At 43.0% G+C, this 8,175-nt stretch overlaps 1 protein-coding gene across 2 annotated transcripts in view; it reads left to right on the forward strand.

The window, feature by feature from the left end:
* The window catches only part of LOC109931382 (zinc finger protein 623-like), a 14,549-nt gene extending 8,091 nt beyond the window's left edge, over nucleotides 1-6,458 (forward strand). The window contains exons 3-4 of one of the 2 annotated variants that reach the window (XR_007262725.1): nucleotides 4,244-4,367; nucleotides 4,443-4,779. The gene's annotated coding sequence lies outside the window, so the exon portion shown is untranslated. Of the gene's footprint in view, nucleotides 1-4,243; nucleotides 4,368-4,442; nucleotides 4,780-5,029 lie in introns of those variants that run through there. The other variant, XR_007262726.1, reaches the window with a different exon arrangement.
* The last annotated feature ends 1,717 nt before the right edge of the window (nucleotides 6,459-8,175 follow it).

Here is an 8,175-nt window from a genome sequence, read left to right on the forward strand (position 1 = left end):
CAAAGTCCTGATTGAGATGTGGATTTATTCAATACCTGTATTTCACCTCTTTCTCCACATTCTTTCTTTGTCTCTCCACTCACAAAGAGGCCAGAGTCTTGTGTAAGTCCAGACCAGGTAGCAGGTTCCGTTCCCTGATCGACATTATTTAACCACTTGGCTTTTATGACTTTTGTGGTCACCTTTTTATAGTGCTTCATTAATCCTACAAACTACCAGATTCAATACCAGATTCATTACACAGGCAGCCTGGTGTTTGTATGGACTCTCTCTTACTCCCATTGTTCCGTTTTAAATCGATTTCACAGGGTATTCAAAGGGAAACTGACACCAGACATCATCCCAGGGTCTCATGGGCCCCTCAGTTTACTGTAAACAGAACAAAATCAGATTTTGAACATGGAAGAAGAAAGCATTGTTCACAGTGTAGAGAAACCATACACGTATCGTGTGTGTGGACTCAGTTTTAGTTAACTACCTGGACTGACACAATGCAAGCCTTGGTTGTGGGAAGGGATTCATTTGGTTAACCACAGTGCTGGCACACGAGCTGTTCACACTGACGAGAGACCTTTTAAACGTCCAAACTGTGGGAAGTGCTTTAAACATTCTGGGCAACTGATGAATCATGAATGTATTCACACCGCTGAGCGACCGTTCTTGTGCTTTTTGTAGACATGTGTTCAGATGATCATCTGACCTCGACATACACCAGCGAATTCACACTGGAGAGAGGCCATTCGTCTGCCCTGAGTGTGGGAAGGGATTCACTCATTTATCTCATTTGCTGACACAGAAGTGAGTTCGTAAGTATCTGTTGGATGTTTGGATTTTATTTTCAATCACAACCAGTACTGAACCATTTCAATGGAATTTGTTTCCACTGGTGTGAATAACTCCAGTTCTCAGTCTTTATATTTAACATGAAAGTCAGATCAAACAGCATTCTGTGCAACGTGCAGTATGTTTTTTTTTATGATATCTCTAATACAAGTTTGTTCTCATTGAACATCTCTCCCCCTCCCCAATGTATCCTCCATCCTCACCTACAACAACAACTGAGGAGCTCAAAGAGCTTCATTGTCTCACTCATAGTGACAATCCGATCCACTGCCTCTGCTGCTTCCTATGAGGCCACAGAGTTCCTAAAGTTCGCCCTTGTCTGAACTCAGAACCTGCATGTTTCTCTGGTTTCTCTCCTACATTGTTGTAACCAGTGTGTTATGAGCCCCTCTCAACTGGCTGCCAGCCTTTTCTCCTAATTCTCTCCCTTTCTTGTTTGCTTTTTCACCTGCTTGCCCCAACTTCTGAATCTTCAATATTCCTCGTGACTGTCAATTTGGACTTTTCTCCTTGACACCTATCATAAGTGCACTTTTTCTTCTTTATCTTAAATTCTATTTGTCATACAAGCAGCCCTGAATGTGTTTGTCCTTCCTTTCCTATTTGAGTATACCTGAACCATCTCCTCTTTGAAAGTAGCCCTTATTATTAATTATACTTTGTCCCATCAACCTGCCATTCCAGTCATTGCTGTCCAGCTTTGTCCTTGCTCTGTTGAAGACAACTCTCCATCAACTGAGCTTTCTTATTCTGAATTAATGCTTGTTATTATCTGACATTATTCTGCACCTTACTACAAGTGATCACTGTCTCCTGAATGGTCTGCCACTGATACTTGATCTATTTGGCCCCCATCATTCCCAAGAAGTAGGACCAAACAAGCACTCTTTCTTTTTGAACTGAATGCACTGTCTTTGGAAATTGTCGTGCGTACAATCCAGGAAAACTTATCCTCACTGCCTCTTACACTACCAATATTCCAGTCTGTATTTGGGGAACTGAGGTCTCAAAGAACACTATAGAACAGGAACAGTCCCTTCAGCCCACAAGCCTCCATTAACACATGATTTTCTAATCATGAAACCTTTATCCCCTGCGCAGTTTGTATCTCGCTATTCCCTGCCAATTCACGAATCCATCAAGATGTCTTTTAAGCATTGTGATTGTATCTGCTTATCCCACTTCCTCTGGCAATGCATTCTAGGCACATACTATCCTCTGTGTAAAAACTTGCCTTTCACACCTCCTTTACATGTTTTCCCTTTTACCTTAAACTTATGTCCCCTACACAAATTGTCATTTCTACTCTAGACTCCAACTATCCATGTCTCTCACAGTTTTGTAAATTTCTACCGGGTTGCCCCTCAACCTCTGATGTTCAAATGAAAACAAACCAAATTTATCCAACCTCTCCTCATAACTAATATCCTCCAAACAAGGTGACATCCTGGTAAAGTGTTTCTGTACCCTTTGCAAAGCCGAACATCCTTATGGTGGTTTGGCGAGCAGAATTGTACACAACATTGGAAACGTAGCCTCACTAAAGTTCTAGTGAGCTGCAACATGACCAATTTTTATACACCACCTTGACCATCATCTCCACTTGAGTTGCCATTTTCAGGAAACTGTGAACCTGTATACCTAGATCCTGCTCTATGATAATGCTTCTCATAATTCTGCCGTTTACTGTATACTTCCCTCCTGCATTAGACCTTCCAAAATGCATCACCTCACATTTGTCTGGATTAAATGCCACCTGCCATTTCTCCATCCAAGTCTCCAGTCAACCTATGTCCTGCTGTATCCTCTGGCATTCCTCCTCACTACTCACAGCTCCCCAGATCTTTGTCATTCACATACTTACTAATTAGACCACCTACATTCTCCTCCAAATATTTTTTATAATAAATATGTTAACAACAGGGGTCTGATTCCTACAGAAAAGCACTGGTCACGGATCTCCAGCTACTCTTCATCTTTTATAACAAAGCCAGTTCTGTACCCAACTCACGGTGTAACCTAGGTCACTTAAACTTCTGTATCAGCCTGCCATGAGGGACCTTGTCAAAGGCCTTGCTAAAGTTCATGTGGATAACATGCATCTTGGCTTCCTGCAGAGGAGGTCATGTCTCACAAACTGGATTGAGTTTTTTTGAGCAAGTGACGAAGATGATTGATGAAGGCAGTGCAGTGGATGTTGTCTGCATGCACTCCACTGAAGCATTTGACCAGCTCCCTCATGGTAGGTGGGTCCAGAAGATTAAGTCACATGAGATTGATCCATGGTGAGTTGCTAAATTGGATTGGGTTACAGAGGGAGGGTGGGGACGGTGTTTTTTGACTGGAGATCTGTGACCAGTGGTACAAGGTTTGTCATATTTATAAAAGATTTGGATGAAAATCTAAGTTGTCTGTTTAATAGGTTTGCTAATGCTGTGAAAATTGGTGCAGCTGAGGATCGTGAGGTTGTCAAAGGACACAGCAGGATGTAGATCAATTGGAAAATTGAATGGAGAAATGGCAGATGGACTTTAATTCAGAGAAGTGTGAGGTAATGTAGTTTGGGAGGCTAAATGCAAGAGGAAAGTATACAGTAAATGGCAGGACCATTAGGAGCATTGGTATAAAGGGGGATCTTGGGGTCCAATTCCATATAGCTCCCTAAACACAGTTGGATAAGGTGGTAAAGAAGAAAGTTGAGTGGACCAGTGCACTGTCATCAGTGTAGGTTAGAGGATTAAAGACAAGCTTTATTTTTGTCTTTGTTTTCAGTCTGAATTGAGTGTCGAGCTTGCTGCCTGACCAGGTATACAGGTAAACTTCTTCAATTCAGAGGCCGAAAGAATGAAGAAGAAAATGTGAAACACAGCCCAGTTTCACTTCATTCTTTATCCTGGACCTATCAGATGCGATGCTGTTAATCTGTGCAATACAGGGCAATGAAAGGAGCAGTTGGCCCTGGGAGCATTGATGAACAAAGCTTTTTTGGTCATCTCCTTTGTCTGCTTTCTTTCTACAAATTGATGATTTTTGTGTTTTCCCTTCCACAAGGCATCTGTTTCTCTCTCCAAACACAGATCTTGAATTCAGGATGACCGTTGGTGCTTTTAAAAAGGGACACTTGTCCAAACCATCAGCAATATATCCAGATTACCAAAGTGCAGCTAGTTATAGGTGTGTTAACATCAGTTGAAACAAATCTCATATTGTCAGACTGTCAATTTTGGAAGTGATCAACAACAGCAATAACAACAGAATTCAATTCTTTCATAAGATACGGAAATCTCTGGCTGGGCCATCATTAGTCACCCTGGAGAAGATGGTGGTGAGTTTCCTCCTTGAACTACTGCAGTATGAAGGTTATTGAGGTTCACTTATGAACTCACTTATGTATCACTAGGTTGAAGGACTGAATGAATCCCTTCCCACACACGGAGCAGATGAACGGCTTTTCTCCAGGGTAAACTCGCTGGTGTCTCACCAAACTGGATGATTGACTGCACCCCTTCCCACATACAGAGCAGGTAAATGGCTTTTCTCCAGAGTGAACTCGCTGGTGTCCAATGAGGGCAGATGAATATCTGAACTTCTTTCCGCAGGAGCTGCAGCCAAATAGTTTCTGCTCAGTATGAATTTGCTGGTGTGGTCGAAGGCCGGATGAATGAGGGAATCTCTTCCCACGCACAGAACAGTTGAATGGCTTCTCCCCGCTATGAACTCACTGGTGTATATTCAGGTCAGATGACGATATGAATCTTTTAACACAGTAAATTCAGCTGAAGGGCCTCTCCTCAGTGTGAATCCACTGGTGTCACATGAGCCAGGATGTCTGTGTAAATCTCTTCCCACACTCTGAACAGGTGAACGGTCTCTCCCCAGTGTGAATTCTTTGGTGTGACATGAGTTTGGTTGTTTAATTAAATTCCTTCCCACACACACAACAGGTAAATGGCTTCTTCCCGGTGCAAATTCATTGGTGGATTTCCAGCTGGGATGGGTAATTGAATCTTTTACTACAGTCCTCACATTTCCACGGTTTCTCCATGGTACTGTCACCTTTGTATCACTTCAGAATGGGTGATCAACTGAAGCCTTGACAGCACGCTGATCGAGCACAGTATCTCCCCACTGTGAATGGTGTAAATGTTTTCCCAACCTTCTTGATTGGTTCAATTTCTGTCCACAGGAAATTCACTGGAATGCTCCCACTTGGGACGTGTAATAGGGTAAATCTCTTACGCAGTCTACTCACTGCAACACTCTCAGCTGAGTATTGTGCGTATCACCTACACACAGGTCAAACATTTCTCCTTCCACATTCAGAGGCCGAAGGTACTCAGGTCCTCATAAATTGCATGAGTCAACCAGTCTCAGCGGAAATTTGATTTGTCTTTAATATCTGCAAATCCTTGTCTTCTAATATCCTGCAAAAGGAGTTTACAAAAGTCATCACAGTCATTGCAGGATAGAAATTCAGAACAGACAAGTCTTGATCCTAAGGAACGTTATTCTCCTCTTTTATTTCTGAAATCTGTAAATTCCTGGTTCCACCCACCTTCCTCTTTCGACTGAAATCCAGATCTATTCCCCCATCTCTTTCCTCCTCCCAGTTTTCTCCCTTCCTCCATCCTCTCCTCTCTGGATTAAGTTTCCCAATTCCTGTCTGCTGACTGAAAATCAAATCAATGAGTCTGATTCAGGGTTTGAGTCTCCAGCAGGTGTTGGTGAATCCTCCCCACACACCTCTAGGGTTTCCTTCCTAGTCAGAGCCTCATCGATTTCTCCCCAAGTGGGACACGGCTTCCCTTTACGAAGATGGCGGCCAAGTATCTGGGGAGAATTCCCGACCCTGACCTAACCAAGATGGCGGTTAGTGATCTTTGGGCCTGGTACTCGTGGCCCCAGGCCTCCCCCATGAGATTATAAACTGCCTCGGCCGCCACCTCCCGTGGTTTCCATTCCTACCCTGTCTCTCAAACTCCTGCCTCGAGAGCAGGACAGGGATTTTGTTGCTTGGGCCTGGAAAGCTTCTCGAAATGTTTGTGTCCCCTCCTCCAATGTGGCACCACCTCCAACCTGCTGCAATGTCCGCACTGCGCATGTAACAAGTTACAACGGGCAGGAATGTATCTAGTGCTCACTCATTGGCTGAAACTCATTCCAAGTGTCACAGTGCTGGGGCGGAGCCAACGTGTACTACACCCAGTGAACTGAACAATACTGCATGACACCAGGGCAACCGCACCCGGAGTATTCTGTGCAGTATTGCTCTCCTTATCTAAGGAATGATAGTCTGTCTTTGTAGACAGAGTGCTATGAAGATATACCAGATTGATTCCTGAAAGGAGGTTTCTTCATCCAGAGAGGAGTGAACCTGTGGAGTTCAACTACCAGAGAAAGTGGTTGTGGCAAAGTATTGAACGTTGTGAAGAAGGTTTAGATTATTGTTCAGAGAGATAAAGGGATCAAAGGGTGTTGAAAGTGAGAAGGTACTGAGTTGGATGATCAGCCAATATCAGCATGAATGGCAGAATAGTCTCAAGGGCTAAATAGCTATCTGTTCCTGAAGAAGGTCTGAGGCTCCGAAAGCTTGTGTTTTCAAATAAACCTGTTGGACTAATAAACTGGTGTCGTGTGATTTCTGACCTTGTCCACCCCAGTCCAACACCAGCACCTCTACATCATATTCTTATTTTCTAAGACTCTATATCACTATTCTTAATTTCCCTCCTAGTCATGGCTAGGCCACATTTCTCATTTTATTTTTGTGCCAGATAGGAATGAACAACTGTTGCAGTTCCCCAATGTTTTCTTTAAATGTTTTCACTTGCCTATCCATTCTATCCCCTTAAGTAATGCTCCCCAACTTATTATGGCCAGCTTATGTGCCATGCCATCACAGTTTCCTCTTTTTAAATTCAGGATCTTAGTCTCAGAAGCAACTCTGCCACTCTCCAACTTAGAGTCACAGATTTGTACAGCATGGAAACAGAATCTTTGGTCCAATGTGTCCATGCCAACCAGGTATCCTAAATTAATGTGGTCCCATTTACTACCATTTGGCCCATTTTAAATGTTGTAATTGTACCAGCTTCTACCACTTCCTCTGGTAGCTCATTCCATACACGCACCACCCCCTACGTGAAAAAAATTGCCCCTTCGGTTCCTTTTACATCTTTCTGCTCTCATCTTAAAGCTATGCGCTCCAGTTTTGGACTACCCCTGCCTGGGAAAATGACCTTGGCTACTCACCTTATCCATGTCTCTCATGATTTTATAAACATTTATAAGGCCACCCCTCAGCCTCCAACACTTCAGGGAAAATAGGCCCAGCCTATTCAGCCTCTCCCTATAGCCCAAACCCTCCAACTTCAGTGAAATCGTTTTAAATCTTTTCTGAACCACTTCAAGTTTAACAACATCTTTACTGACAGCAACATTCCAAAAGTGGCCTAACCACTATCCTGTATAGCCACAATATAACAATTCAACTCCTATACTTAATGCACTGACCAATAAATGCAAGAATACCAAACTCTTTCTTCACTATCCTATCTAACTCTGGCTCTAACTTAAAGGAACGATTGAACCTGCACCCCAAAGTCTTTGTTCAGCAATGTTCCCCCCAGGACCTTACCATTAAGTGCATGACTCCTGGCCTGGTTTGCCTTACCAAAATGCAACACCTCACATTTATCTAAATTAAACTCCACTTGCCACTCCTTGGCCCATTGGCCCATCTGATAAAGGTCCCGCTGTACTCTGAGATAACGTTCTTCACTGCACACTACACCACAAACTTAGTAACCATGCCTCCTACGTTCACATCCAAATCATTTATATAAATAACACTATAGGAATGATGTGACTGCACAAGTGCAGAGATCCACCAGGATGTTGCCTGGGCTGGAGCGATGGAGGTATGAAGAAAAAGTAGAGAGACTGGGTTGTTTTCCTTGCAGCAGAGAAGGCTGGGTGGGGACCTGATGACGTGAACAAAGCTCTGGAGGGCATAGACTGCTTAGATAGGGAGAATCATTTCCCCTCAGTACAGGGATCAATAACCAGGGGACACACTTTTAAAATAAGTAGCTGGAGGTTTTAAGGGGATTTGAGGGAAAACAAATTCTTCCAAAAGGAGGTGAATGAGTATCTCCAAGTCACAGCCTAAAAGAGACAGAGGCAGGGTTCTGGAGTACTGACCACTTACATATTACCACTATCCCACTATCTACTTTCCATTTACCCATTGCCATGTAGTTAGAATTTTAATTTTAGATGGGTAGTACTAGAGATTTATTTAAAATAAATTAACAAAATTATCTTATTTAT

Source organism: Rhincodon typus, chromosome 8, assembly GCF_021869965.1.
Source record: "Rhincodon typus isolate 14 chromosome 8, sRhiTyp1.1, whole genome shotgun sequence".
Taxonomy (NCBI): Eukaryota; Metazoa; Chordata; class Chondrichthyes; order Orectolobiformes; family Rhincodontidae; genus Rhincodon; species Rhincodon typus.